General features: G+C 48.2%; 1 non-coding gene across 1 annotated transcript; it reads right to left on the minus strand.

Annotated features, from left to right (window-relative positions):
• Positions 1-5,764: 5,764 nt before the first annotated feature.
• On the minus strand, positions 5,765-5,837 carry TRNAK-CUU (transfer RNA lysine (anticodon CUU)). The gene has a single exon. It is a non-coding gene; the product is annotated as a tRNA-Lys (tRNA).
• Between the last annotated feature and the right edge of the window lie 13,175 nt (positions 5,838-19,012).

Here is a 19,012-nt window from a genome sequence, read left to right on the forward strand (position 1 = left end):
GTTCTGTAGCTTGATCTGGAATTCCTCTATTTTCCCTCTTACCGCTAACTCATTAATCGGCTTCTTATGTACCAGTTTCTTCCGTTCCCTCCTCAGGTCTAGGCTAATTCGAGTTCTTACCATCCTGTGGTCACTGCAGCGCACCTTGCCGAGCACGTCCACATCTTGTATGATGCCAGGGTTAGCGCAGAGTATGAAGTCTATTTCATTTCTAGTCTCGCCGTTCGAGCTCCTCCACGTCCACTTTCGGCTATCCCGCTTGCGGAAGAAGGTATTCATTATCCTCATATTATTCTGTTCCGCAAACTCTACTAATAACTCTCCCCTGCTATTCCTAGTGCCTATGCCATATTCCCCCACTGCCTTGTCTCCAGCCTGCTTCTTGCCTACCTTGGCATTAAAGTCGCCCATTAGTATAGTGTATTTAGTTTTCACTCTACCCACCGCCGATTCCACGTCTTCATAGAAGCTTTCGACTTCCTGGTCATCATGACTGGATGTAGGGGCGTAGACCTGTACAATCTTCATTTTGTACCTCTTATTAAGTTTCACAACAAGACCTGCCACCCTCTCGTTAATGCTATAGAATTCCTGTATGTTACCAGCTATATTCTTATTAATCAGGAATCCGACGCCTAGTTCTCTTCTATCCGCTAAGCCCCGGTAGCACAGGACGTGTCCACTATTTAGCACTGTATATGCTTCTTTCGGCCTCCTAACTTCACTGAGCCCTATTATATCCCATTTACTGCCCTCTAATTCCTCCAATAGCACTGCTAGACTCGCCTCACTAGATAACGTTCTAGCGTTAAACGTTGCCAGGTTCATCTTCCAATGGCGGCCTGTCCGGAGCCAGTGATTCTTAGCACCCTCTGCTGCGTCGCAGGTCTGACCGCCGCCGTGGTCAGTTGCTTCGCAGCTGCTGGGGACTGAGGGCCGGGGTTTGATTGTTGTGTTCATAGGAGGTTGTGGCCAAGTACTGCACCAGGGTGGCCAATCCTGCTCTGGTGAGGGAGTGCGTTACCGGTTCTGGTCACCGGGATCAGGCCACACTCCAGGCCTGTTTGTGCAATTTTATCAACACGCGGATTTTTTTTTTTTTAATCCGGTGGAAAATTGCCGGCACCGGGATTCGAACCACGGACCTCTTGCACGCGAGGCGGGTGTTCTACCTCTACGCCACCGCTGCACCGTAACTCTTATCCCAGTTTATCTGGGCTGCAGTTGAATCACAAAAATTTTCAACGACAGTCGTTGCCTCCTTAATGCTCGCTTTGGTTGTGCAGAAAATCGCGATATCGTCGGCATATGCCAAAATTTTAACGTGTGCTGCCTGCAGCCGATAGCCTGCTATGCGCTCGTTATTTCTGATCGCCAAACAGAGTGGTTCGAGGTAAGCAGCAAATAGAAGGGGCGACAGCGGGCATCCTTGCCGCACCGACGAGAGCACGGGAAAGCTATTGGTGAGCTCCCCATTGACAATGATGCGCGTTAAGCATTCTCTGTACGCCATCATGACGCCTTCCGTTATGACTTTGCCAACGTTCGCATGTTCCAGTATGGAGAACAAAGCCTTGTGCGAGACGAGATCGAAAGCCTTTGCCGAATCGATCTGCATCATCGCGACGTGATCGCCAATCACATCGCAGCACTCAAGCACACTTCGAGCCGTGTGTACATTCGTTGCAATGCTGCGGCCTTTAATGCCACAAGTCTGGTGCGGCCCTACCAATGTTTTAATTACACTTTGCAGTCGTTTGGCCAAACCTTTCGTGAATATTTTATAGTCGACATTGGCTAGAGTTATCGGACGATATGACCCTGGCAACAAAAGTTTTTCCCCGTCATCACTCTTCGGAATCAGCATGATATGCGAGGTTGTGAATGACAAGGGCAATCTTTTTCGCTCATACGCTTCGCTGATAACTTCGTGAAGAACACGGGCCAATGCAGACTTGAAGGTTTTATAGAAAGTGGCCCCCAAGCCATCTGGCCCAGGTGCTTTACCAATGGACAACTCATCTATTGCGCACTCTATCTCACTCAGGCTAATTGGCAGTTCCAGGCGTGTCCTGACTTCTTCATCGAGCTTTGGCATCAGTGAGAGAAATTCTTTTTTGTAGCTATCTTTAAGGTCCCGCGGATGACCTAAAATGGCTTGAAAGTGATCGGCGATCCCTTGCTTGATGTCATTTTTGTCGCACGTTACGTGATTGCTTTTAGCTAGCTGGCGGATTTCCTTCCGACATGCGTACCTCTTCTCGTCTGATAAGGCTCGTTTCGTTGGAATTTCTCCCGCCCACAACTTCTCAGACCTTGATCTCATAAGTGCTGCTTTGTATTTTTTTGTATCTATCCTTTCTAGTTCAGTTCTCACTTCCTTTAATTCGTTAACATACACACCAGGCTCGACACTTTCCATGCTAATAAAAAATTGCAGTTGCTGGCGAAGCTTTGTTTCTGCTTGTTTCAGGTTGTGTCGAATGACACTGCTTCTTTCAATAGCCATTGTTTTTACTTTCTGTTTAAATTCTTCCCATTGAATGGCAAAGCTTAATGGCTTGGTTGAAGTCAGGTTTTCTTGTTCCTTCGCTACAGCATCGACAAAAGGATCGTCATTCAACAACTGCGCATTCATTTTCCAGAGATCCCAGTTAAAGGGCCGTTTGCTCTGTCCTTTCCCGAACGTGGCAGTCACCAAGCAGTGATCACTGCATGCTACAGCTTGCACATCATATTCACAACATAAGGGCACTAGTTCGGCTGACACGTATAATCTATCTAATCGAGCGTGGCTATCACGCTGGAAGTGGGTAAATCGCGGGCGAGTACCGCTGGCAAAAAAACAGTACCCACATCTTCCAGGTCATAATCATGCACCACTGCGTTTAGAAATTCGGCACTCTTATCACGAACGCGTGAACATTTTGCTCGGTCTTCAGCATAGCAAACACAGTTAAAATCACCCAGCAGTATTACGACCTTGGAACAGTTTACGTACGCTTCAAGACGCTCAAAGAAGGATCGACGGCCCGTTTCAATACTCGGCGCATAGATACAAATAGCACGGTAATCCACATCCACAAAACAAAAATTCAGCCACTAAAAGGCGCCCAGTTTCACACGAAAACACTGACTGCACATAAATGCCAAAATTATTTCTTAGGAATATAGCGCAGCCGCCTGATCCACCAACCGCGTGACAAACGCACACGTCAAAGTGAGCTCTAAAATTGGACACCATTCTGTCGGTTAGCTCTTGGCTCTCAATTTTCGTATCTTGGATTCCTACTGTATGTAAGTCATTATCCAAGAGGAGACGACTTAGCTGACATTGCCGTCTTCTTGCACTGAGCCCTCGTACATTTAACTAGCTACACGTAGCCTTCCTTCGACATTAACCGCCAACCAGAGTGGTGCCCATCACAGTTACACAGGTATGAGCGCTCATAAAGGTGCGCCGATAACCACGTCGAATGCCTCTAAAGGAGACGCAGCTCGACCTTCCGGAAAGGGCACTCAAGTGCAACTTTGGCCCCCTTCCTGGCAAGGTTCTGAAAAACTAGCGCTCAGGATGACGGCCATTGCACTCACCAACCCCCCAACCCCACTCGAACTAGACAGCACGGAATTACGGAGGCGGTTTACCCGCCTGCCGTGGATCGACCGTAATGTTCGGCCGAAGCTTCAAGGTCGACCTCCTTATACCTGGAGCTTTGGGCGGTGGCTCGCCTCCGCCGCTGCCGTCCTGTTTCGCCGTCCGGCTAACGGTCTGGTTGTGGGGCAGTTTCCCCGTCGGTTGGGTAGTTGGGCCGGTGAGGGTGTCCATGCCTTCAGGTTCAACGAGGCAGGAGGTAACCTCCGTCTCAGGTGGGGTTTTCTCTTCAGCATTCGGCATGGCCGCGGTGTCCTCTGCAGTCGCTTGTTGCTGTCCTGTGGCAACAGCCTGAGCGACTTGTTTCTCCTCCTGTTCAAGCCGTACCGCCGGCTTTGCCACGACGTCAGCTGCTTCACCCGCCGCGGACGACGTGTCTTCCATGTCCGCCTCGTCCATGAATAGGGCAGAGGGGTCCTCGTTGCCCACAGGTCCGGTCACGCTAGGTACGTGCGCTCGCACTGACTGTCTTCATGACCGAAGCGTCGGCAGGCACCACACCGTGGAATACGGCACTCGCGACGAATGTGGCCCGTGCTGCGGCAGCGTAGGCAGAGAGGAGCCCTGCCCGGCACAACCACGAGAGCCAGTTCCCCGGCCACGCTCACCTGATGCGGAAGGCCGTCGAGCTTTACGCCCGGCTTCAACTTCAGCGTAACCAGCCTTGTTGTTGAGTTCTTATCAGCCACGCCGTGAACCCGCCAGCGCTCGCGGACGACGTCGGTGACATTTCCAAACGGCGCGAAGGCAAGATGTACGTCTTCGTCAGGTACGCTGGGCAGCAGCCAATGCACTTTCAGGCGTACGTCCTGGTTGGCGGGGTCGATGACGAGACACCGGCCCTTTTTGACCTGCAGCTCTCCAACGCTGACGATCTTTTTCACCGCGTCGCTGTCCTTGAAGGTCACGGCCCACACATGGCTCATACGGTAGGCCCCGAGAGCAGCCACTTCCGGCAGGAGCGATAACTGAGCGAGCGCATCCCGAAAATTTCCCCCCGGTATGGGCGGGCCCTGATATCACAGTGTAGAAAAACCGTATTCAAAACAAAACACCCTGTCGGCAGACTAGGCAAAACAACTTGATACTCGTCCTCCGAGGCAGAAAGCCTGTTACCGCGGCCCGTCTGAGTCGCTGAAGCCGCTCCTACGGAGCCCATGATTTACGCGTCCGTCACGCTCAGTGGCCGGAAGTGGAATCCCGACTGAAGGCACGTTCACACCGAAAGCGGCGCGTCTAAGCGGCCAAGCGGATTTTCAACGCGGTGAGGCGGTGAGCGCGTACGCCTGTTCAGACCGGACAAGCTTGCCTGGCGTCCCGCGTCCTACGGAAGGCGGGGCATCTCGCAATTTCTTTAGCAATGTCAGGGACGTGCCGCCATCTCGCGGCACTTTGGGTTTGTACGCGCACTTTCGATATTTTTTTCGTCGTGGGTTGGCGCGCTCCCGTCCGCTATCTACTTCTGCAAAATGATGAGCTCAGACGAAGGCGAGATCGTTGGCATTTTACTCGCCCCTTGTGTAGCGCTGTTACAAATATTGAAAAGCGACAACACAAGACAAGGGCCAAAAAAAAAAGAAGTATAAAGCGACGACACGGCGCCGTGTCGTCGTTTTATACCTTCTTTTGTCCTTGTCTTGTGTTGCGCTGTCACAAACCTTACTATGAATCCCAACCAACTGGCCCAACTTGCCGTGTTTACGCCTTTCAAGAACATAAGCGAAAAGCCCAGAGAAAGACATTCGTTTACATTCGTTCACCAGCGCTTCCTCAGTGCCGGGCTCTGATTGGCTGCGGCCAAAGCGGCCAACTTGTCCGCGCGGAAAAAATCGGTCCAGGCGCGATCCGGCCAAGCGGCCGCGTATTTTCCGCAAAGCGGAAAATCCGCGGCCGCTTGGCCGCATCCGCTTGGCCGCTTGCCCGCTCCGCCTTCGGTGTGAACGTGCCTTGAGCTAGCCGGGCGGACAAACATGGCCCTTGCGAAGCACTACTGGTGTGTACAAGGTGAGAAATATTCGTTAGAAGATAGGAGGAGAAAGGGGAATAAAGGAGAGTAAGCGTGGGTGCGCAAAGAGTGATCCATGGCAAGGAAAGAAAAAAAAGAAGCAGCGCCCAACGTGGGGCTCGAACCCACGACCCTGAGATTAAGAGTCTCATGCTCTACCGACTGAGCTAGCCGGGCTTTTTTTTTCTTTATTTCCTCGTAACTGAAATGCCATGCGAATACATTGCTAAAAAGAGAATCAGCTCAGCTTATGCTGACTCTCTGACATTAAAATCGCTTGAATTTCGCCAACTCAACGAACAGCGGCCACCACTCGGGCGGTTCTTTCTGCGCTTTGTACACTTCATGCATGTAGACGATACTTTCAATAAAGTGTTCTCGGACAGAACAGACATTCAAATCAGCATGACATACCGACATTCTTGTGGACCATATACTTTGGAGGCTCAGCAGCATAATAAGGTCATATGGAACATCTTTATTGCCGGTATCTAAGTATCTGATACCTCGTGGGGTTATCGGTAATGCTTTCTTTAATGTTCGTTGTAAGATGTCCCAATGAAAAAGGAATCGCAACCATCGATGAAGACGTGATCAACAGTCTCTGTTTTTTTACACATTTTACAATTGGTGGTCCACGGCACAAATATTCCCTTGTCGGCCAGCCTAGTCTTTACGGGCAGGGTATTTGTGTGGAGTTTAAAGAAGAATGATTTTGCCGATGGTTTCACGGGCATTCTTTTGACCCTTTTGAGCACATCATCGCCTGAACCTCCATAGTATGCTATCCTATACATTGGAACTGGCATTAATGAGTCTATCATATCATGATACAATTTCTTTCTTTTGACGGAACTTAAATATTCTAGCGAGAAACGAACACTAAGCATACGGAAAGATGACACTACTTCCCGAAGGAAACCTTTCACTGGAGGGGATTCAACATTCGAACACGAAACAAGGAAGTCAGGTAAAATATTACTTAATCGCACTTGTGTCATGGTGTGCAAAAATGGATCACTCTGGTTCCGCAAGAACATAAACCGCGATACAATCTGGCGTACAAATAGGTGTGACAGTCCAAGACCACCGCTGGGAACTGATCTGAACAGATTAGAGCGGCTGCAGCGTTCCCAAGTTGAGTTCCAAATGGACACAGCGAACACTCGATGCAGCTTGTGTACATTCACTCTCGACATGAATAGCGCTTGTAGTATGTACCATATTTTAGCAACCAGAAAAATGTTGCACACAGTAGAGCGCGCGAACATTGACAGATTGCGCCCTTGCCATGCCAGCGCTTTTTCCTTCGCCGTCTGTGTTTCCTGTTCCCAGAACTGAGTACTGTCTTTGTAATGCTCAAGCGGCACGCCAAGATATTTCACAGACATGGTTACCCACTGTATGTTTGCGAAAGTGCGGGGTGTGCTTTGCCACGCGCCATGCCAAAACCCGATGCACTTGTCCCAGTTTATGGCACTACCTGTTTTTTCACAATAGCTTTTCGCCACAGTTACTCCTTCGCTGACACTGTCATAGTCATCGCAAAACACCGCTAGATCGTCTGCGTAGGAAAGCACTTTCACCTCACTCTGCTGTGATTTGAAACCTCTTACTTTCTCGTTCTCCCTAATGGCTAGGCAAAAGGGCTCCAGGTATAATGGGAAAAGCAATGACGAAATTGGGGCACCCTTGTTTCAAAGATGATCAAACATTGACACTTCTCGTGAGACTCTTGTTGATAATCAACCGTGTGCTGCAGTCTGCGTAGACCATTTTTAAACCATCTATAATCACTGATCCTGTGTTCGTGTATTCTTAAATATCGAAGAGAATATCATGAGACACACGGTCAAATGCCTTCTCCAGGTCTAGCTCCAACATTGCAACTTTACCCTCGAAAGCATCTACGTATTCTAGAACGCTCCTGTGTACATTGACGGTTATCGTGCGCCCTTTAATCCCACACGTTTGGTGGGCTCCAACTAAAAGTTTAATTACGCTTTGTAGCCTCTTTGCCAGTATTTTCATAAGAACTTTATAGTCAGTGTTCGCAAGGATAATGGGGCGGTACGATGCAACAGACAAGCGCTTTACTGTATCGTCAGATTTCGGTATCAGGACCATCTGAGCTGTACGGAAAGACGCGAGTATTCGATTGTTTTTGTAGGACTGCAGCAAAAATTTCCTCATAATTATTGCTATTTCTGCTTTAAAAGTTTTGTAGAAAGCTGCGCTTAAACCATCCGGCCCAGGTGCCTTTCCTGAGCCTAGTTCTTCTATAGCAGCTTCAACTTCACGCACAGTTATAGACGCTTCGAGGCCTTTTTTAACGTTTTCTTCCAATCGTGGCATTAAGTGTAGGAAGTGTCTTATGAAACCACCCAGATCAGTTTTCCTCTTGCTGAACAGGTCTCCACAGTGTTCAACAAAAGTGTGTTCAATGATCCTGCAGTCAGTCGTCACTTCGTCGCTGTAGCTTATCTGCTTTATATCACTGCGGAGAACGTAAGCTTTCCCGTCAATAAGCGCGCGTTTATTCGGTGTTTCCCCTTGCCACAATCTTCCTGCACGGGATCTTATCATGGCACCGCGATACTTCCCTGTGTCGATGATTTCTAACTGGCTTTTAACTTTCTTAATTTCCTTAATGACGTGGACAGGTTCTGTGCTTTCTACATTAAGTAGAAAGTCAAGTTTACTCCTCAGGGCTTTTTCTTTCCGTTTTTCTTCTAGTCTCAGTTTAGTTGCTCTTTCTATAGCACTCATCTTCAATTCATTTTTAAAATCTTCCCACGTGGTGACTACATATTTCTCTTCAGCTACAGTCAATACAAACCTTGGCGGACTTCTTTAGAGGCACGAACAAGCGTAAGGTCCTCGGCATAGGCGAGGACTCTCGAAGAAGTATCTGCGAAGCTGAAGCCTGTTATATTGGCGTAATTCGGAATTGTTCGGCACAGTGGTTCCAAGTACAGAGCAAAAAGAACTGTTGACATTGGGCATCCTTGCCTAACGGACCTGTTGAGCTCTATTGTCGGAGTTGTTTGCCCGATGATTACCAGTCGCGTCGTCACTTCTCTGAAGCAGACACTTGTATATTTTAGAAGCCGGTCCCCAATGTTGCAGTCCTTAAGCAAGTTGAAGAGAAAGTCATGTGTTACTCTGTCAAAAGCCTTGCTCAGATCCACTTGCAAAACCGATGCCCTGGATCCATCAACGGAGGTGGCTTCGCACAGTATCCGCATGGCATGCAAGTTATCACTGATGCGACGTCCTTTGATGCCATAAGATTGATGGTTCCTTGTTAAGTGTTCCGATGGCAAAGTCCAGCCGTCTAGCTTTAACTTTAGCAAGAATTTTGTAATCGGCCGTTAAAAGACTAATGGGGCGAAAATCACTCACTGTCGGCACTTGATTGCTTCTTTGCAGTAAGACAGTAACACCTCGTCGCATAGATGGCGGCAGCAATCCTCGTTTCAAAATGTCATCGTACACGTCGCGTAATGTTGGGACTAATTCCGATGAGCTAACCGCGCGGACAACCACAGCCCGTGGGAAGAGTGACTGGTGTGTACAAGATCAAAAATATTCGTTAGAAGACGGGAACAGAGTGGGGAGAAAATGCGACTGAGCGTGAGAGTGAAGGACAATCAAACTGAGTCGGTGTGAGTGCTAACACGCATGCTAGTAAGTGTGACTTGAATGTCTTTTAAAGAAATGTACTTGGTTTTGTATCTAGCGATGAAGTATACGAAAATAAGAAATCTATTAGGAAATGCTGCTGTCACATATGCAAGCAAGTGCTTGAATGCCGTAGCATGTTCTAAGTCTAGGCGCAATATATTACAAATGGCTTTAGTTATATATACTATGCTTCCCAAATAGACTTTTAAACGAGTCTTGGTAGAGCGAACTGATCCGCCTTGACTGGTGTGCTGACTTCAGCAAGTGGATTAAAGATGGCTGTAATTACAGAGCCTTAGTGAACGATGCACGATGCATGGTTGTCTTCATATTTGTATTTTTTTCAATGTTGTGCCACCTCTGTGGTAAAGCAGGTCCTCCTCAAAAAAAGAGAGAAAAAAAATTGTTTATCACTAAGAAATATGTTTCATTCAAAGCAAAGACGAGGTAGGTGATACATTCGACGCAAGAGCAACAACTTTTGTAGTTGAATGTAGTAGTAGTTTAAGTACAGTACGACCACGTATCACACCCTCCCCCCTCCACCTCAAGAGAACGAATAAAAACGTAATAGGATAACTCTTCTAAACTGTATTTCTTGCTTCTTTGTTTGGTTGTTTGATTGACTGCGACTGCTTTATGGCAGACAGTGCAGAAGAGAACAAATCGCTACATTAAGAACGTACTCGATACGGACGATGCGACAAGAAAAACAATTTCCTCGCTAATTCATATTGCTACTAAAACTCTGACAAAGAAACGTTCGTCTCGTGCGAGGAGTAGATGCTTACGTGTCCCCTCATAAACACCTGCCTCTTAATTGAAAGATATATCACCCCTAGCTTTTTTTGATGAAATGAAACCGTGGGAACATTTTAGTATTTAGCAGTGTAACTAATCTGTCATAACTAACTCGACCTCTTCGACTGCAGAAAGCGCGATCTGGAAGTTAACTTTATTACCTAGGTGTATAATACACGAATTCTCAGACGTCATGATGAGATCCAGTCCACCTTTCATCGCGGCGTTCTCTACGATTGACAGGTCCCTTCTCTAAAACCACGATCCAACTTGCTGGATAACTACACACGTATGCGGCGTGTCTTGTCTGGCGCTTGTGATCAATCCATTCGTCTGTCCGTTCGTCCGTCCGCTGGTTAAATTTGTCTACCTTGGGTACAAGCGACAATATTTTGACTGCGTTAGGTGTTAGAAGAAACGCATGATCACTCATCGCAACACAAAAGTATTCAAATGACTCAAATGAAATTATCCGTGAATGTGGCCACACGGTAGCTGAAGGAGCAGTGGGAAATGGACAGTGACGGGTGTTCCCGCTAATGTCGCGTAATGAACAACAGATGTGGCAGTACCGACTTGTGACGTCACTCCAAGTGCCTGACTTCGGAAAACCGAACTGCACCAGCCCCGGTGGCCCAGTGGCCATGGCGTTCTGTTGCTAAGCGCATGATCCTGGGTTCCGTTATCGTGGCTCCCGCATTCTAATATAGGACTGGATTACAAAAACACCTCGTTTACTTATATTGACTGCGCGTTAAATGGAAACCCGAGTGGTCAAAATTATTTCTGAGCCGTTTTTCACTCCTGCGTCTTTCCTACCCTCAATGATGCTTCGGGAGTCCAACACCCCCCCCCCCCCCCCCCGTCCCAATCTATCAAACAAAACCACCCTGACCACGTCTGCAAGCCTGCTCTTCAGTAACATGAATATTTACCAACTTGCGCAACTTTCGGTCGTTCTAAGGAACGAACATGGATTTACGCGGTCCCGATATGGATTCAGTTTCAGCTGAGATTTAAGTCAGTGGGTGTGCTATAAATTTCTTGCCGAGGAGAGACTGCAGAACATACCTCGGCTACTCGACTCCCTGAATAAAAATACACAAATGAGTCCGTTCACGCCGAAGGTTAAAGACAGCGAAGTATACGACGAACCATCCCGCTCCGCCTCGGCGCTCTAATAACCGCCTTCGCAAGAGGGATCGTTCCAAACTCGCATCACCCTTACATGTTGAATTCCCACGCCCTCTTCTCCCGACGCGTTGCCTCCCTCTTCTTCAGACGTCATCTCTGAAAATATCGCTCAAGCGGATGACTCAATTGTTCGGCTAGATGCAATCACGCTTCTCTCTCTCTCTCTCTCTCTCTCTCTTGCACTGCATATACGCGCACGAACTACCGCCCTGCGAGGGGGCGCTCGCTCGCGCTTTGCCTGCAGTCGTTACCGACGTGATAGCAACAATGCCGCGTTCAGTTCCGCTAAATGGGCGTGCATTACGGATACCGCGGTGAAAGAAGTGGTCTCAACGGATAATCGTTCTTCACGTGCGCGCCGTCCATATTCTGCAGTGCACTGGCATCCGTGTATAGCCTGCGCGTACCAGACCACGAGCCATAGATGCCGGAATGCATACGGACGCCACTTAAGCCGCACACGCGTATCACATTTCTTCCACGTTCCCCATAGCAACGGCGTTTTAGGTTGAAGGATGCACCTCTGTTTCGCGACTACGGGGCGGCGGGTGTTAACGGGTGCATCCTTGAAAGGGCAAGATTGGGAACCCGATACTGCGCATTCATTTAGCTCTCGGCGCCCAAGGAGTGGTAAGAACAAAACGCGCTTCGAGAGCTATGTAAAACACGTCCTCGTTTAGAACGCGCTTGTACGAGTCGGCCCGAGTTTACATCAAATTTGTATATGCTGTTCACATTCGGCCGTCTGAAAGCGCCCTACTTGCCGCTGATGATCTCAAGATCAGGCTGGTTCCATTTCTGGCATGGCCGCCCTTTGATCGCATGCAGAAAGGTAAGCCAGCGCTAAGATACCGGCGAGTGCTAAGGAAAGCACACGAGCTCTTCGGAGGTATTGCTCGAATTATCAACATGCATACCACCCCGTGTTTTTCTGCGTTAATGCGCAGCCAAATTTTAGAAGGTCAGCGTTGCCGTAGCTGTGATATCGGCCGCGATGTAGAACGCAAAGGAGTGCGCATTCGCGCTCAATGAGCTTAGTTCAATCAGTGAACGCTTAGAGTTAAGTACAAACAGGTTGGCAGAATTTCTGTCTGCACTAACACAGAAGAGTTCCAATTCCTCAATCTTTATTTATCGCTGCCAAATAAACGGCTGCACTTAAAATATGAAACTCAAGCGTTTTACGTGCCAAAACCACGAACTTATTATAGCGCATGCTGTAGCGGGCGACTAGTGTTTCAACTCGTGTTTGCTAATCAAATAATCAAAATGAGAAGATTTGACATGGCGGGGCCTTTGCGGTTGTCACTTCTTCGCCCAACATTTTCGCTGGAGTTAGTTTTACTAACTCAGCGCTTATATATATATATATATATATATATATATATATATATATATATATATATATATATAACGTTTCGACCAGGAGACGAGCCGATTTTTTGCGAGAGGGATTACACACACACACGCACAGGTTCACGGTCCCCACACGAGGGAAGAGGGCCTTCGCAGAACTCGGAGCTGACCCGCGCAGCGCGCCCGCCGGTTGCTCCTTGTCTTGCGTCTTGAACGGCGCGTGGGAAGGGGCCTCGAACTACGTTCCCTCGGGGTCTCCCTTATTCACAGCAGACCAGGTCGGTGGTGGCGGGTTGAGGCACAAAGCCTGCTTCGTCGAACTCATCTTGGCTCCAGCGACGGAGAGTCGAGGACGCGCGTATTGTTCTCTTAGTGACGCCGTGGCTAGAGTTTGCGGTGGCGTTCCAGGAAAAGTTGACCCCCGCTGTCGCAACTGGCTGCCAAAAGTTGCACGTCAGCGGGCCGTTCTTAACAACGTACGGCCAGAGCCGGCCAGGCTTTTCGGCTCGGTGCTCGAAACTGCGGTGGGTTCATCGCCGTACGCCGTCGTGGTGCGTCGTGAAGCTCCACTTCTCAAGGGCCACTTGGCGACGCCGTGCGGGGAGACGCAGAGTGCGCCCACAAGGGCAGGGGCAGCTGCGTTTTTTTTTTTTTTTTGTGCGGAGCTTGTACTGAATGCGTAACTTATTACGGACTACAGCATAGGGAAATAAAATGAAATCCTATGCTCAAATTTTATTGTTGTTAAAGCGAAAGCTTCACTGGCCGCGAACTTGCGATTTCGCCGTGCCCGTGCTCCAACGAGGCACATGACGTCACACCGCGTTCCTCGTCGTTGCGTTCGCCTCCGCTCGCTTCGCCAGCTGCGTCGCATGCCTGATAACATGTCGGAGGATTGAAAAGGAGAGCTCGCGTGCGCCGCAACCACACTTGAGGCGGCAGTATGGACGGCGACAATTCTGATAAGCAGGAGGAGGCCTGGAATCGACATCGGAACGAGATGAAGAGGAAACGAATCGCCCAGGAAACAGACGAACACAGCGCACCGAACGACTAGCTAAACGCCGCAGCATAGCCAGACAACCAGACTAACCTGGACTTTCAATCAAGATTAACCAAGGCTAACCATGCTATGCCTTAACTTTCGCTACGTATATCCTGACATAGCCGAGCTAAGCCACTGCCAATTTTTTGTTATTCCCTGCCCTTTTCTGGATTGGCTATAGCATTCGAGAAATATTTTCGTGTGTGTCGCATGTGTATGTTTTTCCACTTTCCGGTTTCGAGGTACGGGCCTACAACGTCAGTCAGCTGTATTCGAGTAAACAGAGTGATGGAACCAAAACGAAAGAAAGATGGGACTTTACCTAACTGCTGCTTCACTACGTCAGGTATATCCTTTTTTTTTTTTCCGTATCGCCTACTCTTTTTCGTCGTTCCGGGAATTTTAATTGCTGCTGTTTATTCCACGGTATCCTTAGCCATTTCCTTATCGTGGCTACATTTGTGCACCTTCGATTTCTCGTCTAAATACAATCTCGTGGCAGAAAGCGTCGGCAGCGTGGCTGTACGCATTTCTACATTGGCAGCGGAGCGCCTTCATAATCGTGCAACGCGCGCGATCGAACGCACATAGAACTCGGGCGGCGTTAATAAACGCGATTACCGGTTAAACGAGCATACGTGCTTGCATGTCGACGAGCACGCGCGCCTTTCAACGAAGGTCGCACGTATATGAAGGCTTTATCGCCAGTGTATCTCACCACGGAACATTTCTTTCTTTCGTGTTTTTCCTGTCTTCTCCTTCTTATCTGCGACCTCCATCAATGAGAGCGTACTAGAGTGGACCGACCGACGGTTCGCCCGGCCAGAGCGTAATGGCTTCATCGCGGGCTTTCAGTGCGTACGTACTACGCAGAAGCAATTCGCTCTGCGCGCGCCAGCCATGCGCAGCTGAGGGCCCAGCGCGCGCGTCGCCTTCGATATCGACGACGTCGCGATAACTAATTCAGAGCGATCGCGCGGGCGACTCTCGGTTTGAGCAGAAAGCCGCGTGGAGACAGGAACTCCACCGCCACGCGTAGCCAAAGTGCCGCGAGGAAAAGTTGTTCCCGATCAAAAAGCGATTTACAGATGGCTGCGGCTGTCACCTTCTATGCCTTCACAGCCCGTGGACTGAGACCTGGCCCCGTTTTGTTTGTTTTTCTTCTTTCTTCTTTTCGAATCGCGGCTTCCTGCTCGCGCTTGCTCTAAATGACTTCCTGTGCCGAACTGACGACACGAACGCAAACCACCTCGATTTACGTGTGTCCCGTGTATTATCTCGGCGTACAAATACCGACGCGACGCGTTTGCTGGCGGCCCGCGGTGAGTTTTGCCTGCTGGAGGCAGAAATGTCGACACAAAGTATGTCTGTCCGTCCGTCCGTTTGTCTGTGTCTGTCTGTCTCTGTCTGTCTGTCTGTCTGTCTGTCTGTCTGTCTGTCTGTCTGTCTGTCTGTCTGTCTGTCTGTCTGTCTGTCTGTCTGTCTGTCTGTCTGTCTGTCTGTCTGTCTGTCTGTCTGTCTGTCTGTCTGTCTGTCTGTCTGTCTGTCTGTCTGTCTGTCTGTCTGTCTGTCTGTCTGTCTGTCTGTCTGTCTGTCTGTCTGTCTGTCTGTCTGTCTGTCTGTCTGTCTGTCTGTCTGTCTGTCTGTCTGTCTGTCTGTCTGTCTGTCTGTCTGTCTGTCTGTTAATTCGTCCTTTTCGAGACACGCAGAACACAGAAGCACGTAGTTCTCAGGCGGCACCATAGGCTAACGCAATGCTTTCACGTGGCTGCCCATTATAACAGCTACAGCGGAAATAACTACTTTCGGAGCAGTAAATCTCGCCGGGGACACTGCACGCGGCGGCCCCCGAGTTGTCGCGCCCGCATGCGTCATGCGGCGGGTACGCGGCGAAAGGGCACAACTGGCGCCAAATTAACTTTCCACCGAGAAATCCTAAGACGCCGTTTCCTGTCTTCCGGCAGATAAGTGATTTGCCCGACACGGTTGTTCCGCTCGTGCTTTTGCCGTTTTCTCATTAGCTTCGTGTAAACACTGACCCAGAGGCGTCGTATATACGTTGTCAGCGTGTCTGCAACGCGGGCCAACACGGGTATGTGGTGTCGTCGATCGTGGAGGAATGCGTGAACGAGTTCAGGCGTGATTAACGACTGTGATGGTTTTGAGCTTCATTTTCTTTACTTTGGACACGCACAGAGGCCGTGTGTTACACGTACACGTAGGCGAGCAACGAAGAGACAACATTGTGTCGATAGAAAAATCTAGAAACAGAGGGAGAAACTAAGGCGTTGAACAAGGATGGCGAGGTCGGGGAAGGTGGCTTGTTCGACATTTCTTCTTTCTTTCTTTCTGCAACATTTTCTTTAGGTAGCTAACACGCCTGTTTTGTGGCTATACAAGAATGTGATAAACACCTGAGGCAAATCTTATTCCTCTGCATGCCACGGCTCGTTTAAAATACTACTACTTCTTCCTTTAAAAGAGAGACATAGAGTCAAATCCCCGTTACTTCTCGTGTATATTATTATTATGCGGCTGTAAACACGACGATCGTTGGCCAGATATTGTTAAACGTCACGACTAAACAGTGACTCCGGCCAGAAGCAGAAAGCGAAATATCTCCCCTGGACTCACAGGAAAACTTCTAGCGACTCTAATTGATAACGACGATGTTTATCAATGGCATGTTATAGGTAGTCTAAAGATCAACACTGCATCAGCTTAGTCGTGCATAGAATTTTTATTCAAAACACTATTTCCATTCATTTGGTAAGAGGATGTTCATTATTGCTACATTGCCCTTCGTTATTCACGTATTTCTTTTTTATTCGTGCCAAAATCTCAGCGCAGGTAAACTTGTGTGAGGTCACGTATTTCATAACCTTTTCTAATGCTTGGACCACTCCGTCGCAGTGAATGTTCTGGAAACTTGTCCTGTCGGGTCCTTACTTCTTTCGAAATGCAATGTAGTCCTTCATTTTAGATGAACAGCTTCGATCCGAGTAGACCCCGTAAAAATCTATCACGTCACGGCAAGCTGTTGCCAAGCATTCGCTTGTGCCTTTTCTGGTTTCCAAAGCCTCCTTTTACGGCGAGAGTGGCCGTTTCGCTATTGCGGGAGCGTAATTTGCGAATAGAGCCCAACACTCTTCTTCTAGGTGACCCAGTAAACAGGCGGCTCCCTGTTAATCTCTGTCCATCTGCATTTGGTTGCGGTGCTGTCGCCCCAGTAGAATACTCCCGCGTACGCGTGCCATTCCATGCATGCCTGTCTCTTTCCGCGCGCTGACGAGAGGCAGGCACTCATGACGTTTAATATTCCCGTCCTTCGACGCAGGCGCGCATAGGAAAATTTCCTAGACGCGGCGCCAGTGGGGCGTTAAAGAGATATGGTACACACAGAGCCAAGCCTTGTGCACTGAATGCGGCACATCACCGACGTGGCTTAGAAAAGGCATAATCACAACACGCATACATAAACGCCAGTGTATAGTTTTTCCGGGGCGAGCGTCTGTTCGCTGTCACGAGAACAGAAGACAATCCGCGACGCGGCGTCGTCGTCTGCTAGACAGACGCGTAATACAAACGGAGCAATTAAAAATTAGGCGCCGTCAATCTGGCTCCTTCTTTAACGCGCGATAAAGAACAGGAAGTACGACAGGCCATGGTAACTGTTTTGTTTGAATGAGAGCACCCGCTCTGTCGCTGCATAGCTCATTAAATCACGCGCTAGGTTTTAGGAGTCAAGCCTTCAGCCAGACGGATGCCTGAAGCATGCCTCGAATACACCGCTCTTATCGGGTCGTATTTAACGTTCTAGTATCACCTTACAAACTCGAGGAGCGAACGCACTAAAACACGCGCACGCCAGACACCTCGACTTGTACACCGATCAGGCGCCAATTAATTCCGTCAATTGAAAGTTTTGTTTCACCACATTTCTTTAGTGCTCAGAATCATGCAAAGCGTACAGGCGTAAAATGGAATAAGAATTTTCGATTCTTCCGTGATTTTGCTCAGGTTTACAGAATGTGAACTCCATGCGAGAACTCTCTAAAGGAAAGTCAGATGTAAGAACATTTAACTATTTTATGTCAAATATATACGTGGAAAGCACCAATCTAGCCACTTGAAACATATGCTAGATGCAAAACATTGTGAAAAACAATTAAAGGATGCAGCAAACAGTTTAGTAACGTCTGCTGCCGGGATAGTTGGTACAGGGATTTTCGAAAATGTTTTAGACGCAGAAACTAAGACACGGACAACAGAATCAAAGACACGGACAGGCGCACACTCGCAAATTATTTGTATTTTCCCGATGCTTCACTCATATACCCTCAGGCATGCGAACAGGAACATACACGGGTGAGATTACATGAGATACATACCAAACCTAATCATGTCATATCAACCAGGAAAGTAATCCGTGTCTTTTATTCTGTCGTCCGCGTCTGATATTTTGCGCCTAACACCTTTTCTAAAATGCAGCAGAGCGATCCAACGAGTTGTAATCTATGTGCAGCGAACCTTTGAGCCAGTACATAAGGAGTCGAAACAAGAACACACACACACACACGCACAAACACATAAGTGCGGATGTACTCAAATTATGTGGAGCTTTTTGTTAAGAGGAAGCTTTAGCTCGGGCCCAACTCCAACGCGGCCTGTTCAAATACATGTAAAACGCAACAACGAGCTAAAGCTTCCTCTGAGCTCGGGTGCTCCTATCTAAATACATGTAAAAGGAGAATTCGTTTTTCTCGGCAGCCACAGCACCAAATTTGGCGAGGTTTGTTGCATTTAAAAGAAAAACTTAAAATCTAGTGGCTGTTGGTTTCGAATTTCTTATTTAGATGGTCAACTTATTTATTAAAATTGTGAGAAATCGAAAATTTTCGGAAAACGAAACTATCAAGTTTACAGCTCTCCAACTCCGCAAGAAAAAAATGATATCACAATTCTGTATATTGCATATGATAGTACATCTAAAGCGGACAAAATTGATGTTGCACATGCATCTAAAAAAATATTCAGTAATATGGAAATGCAGCTTTTGCAGAAGCCTAGTCCATCACGCAACAAATTCACGTAAGATATAAGTTGACATATCGAATTCGTCCACTTTCAGTGATCTAATGGATGCCGTTTACAGAACCGCGATATCTGTTCTTGATGCAAAGCTATGAATTTGTAAACTTCGTGCTTCTATTTTTTTCAAGCGGTCAAATATTTGAGAATTTTTTTAACGAAATTCAAGCCCTAAATC

The sequence above is a fragment of the Dermacentor variabilis genome, chromosome 3 (assembly GCF_050947875.1).
Source record: "Dermacentor variabilis isolate Ectoservices chromosome 3, ASM5094787v1, whole genome shotgun sequence".
Lineage (NCBI taxonomy): Eukaryota > Metazoa > Arthropoda > Arachnida > Ixodida > Ixodidae > Dermacentor > Dermacentor variabilis.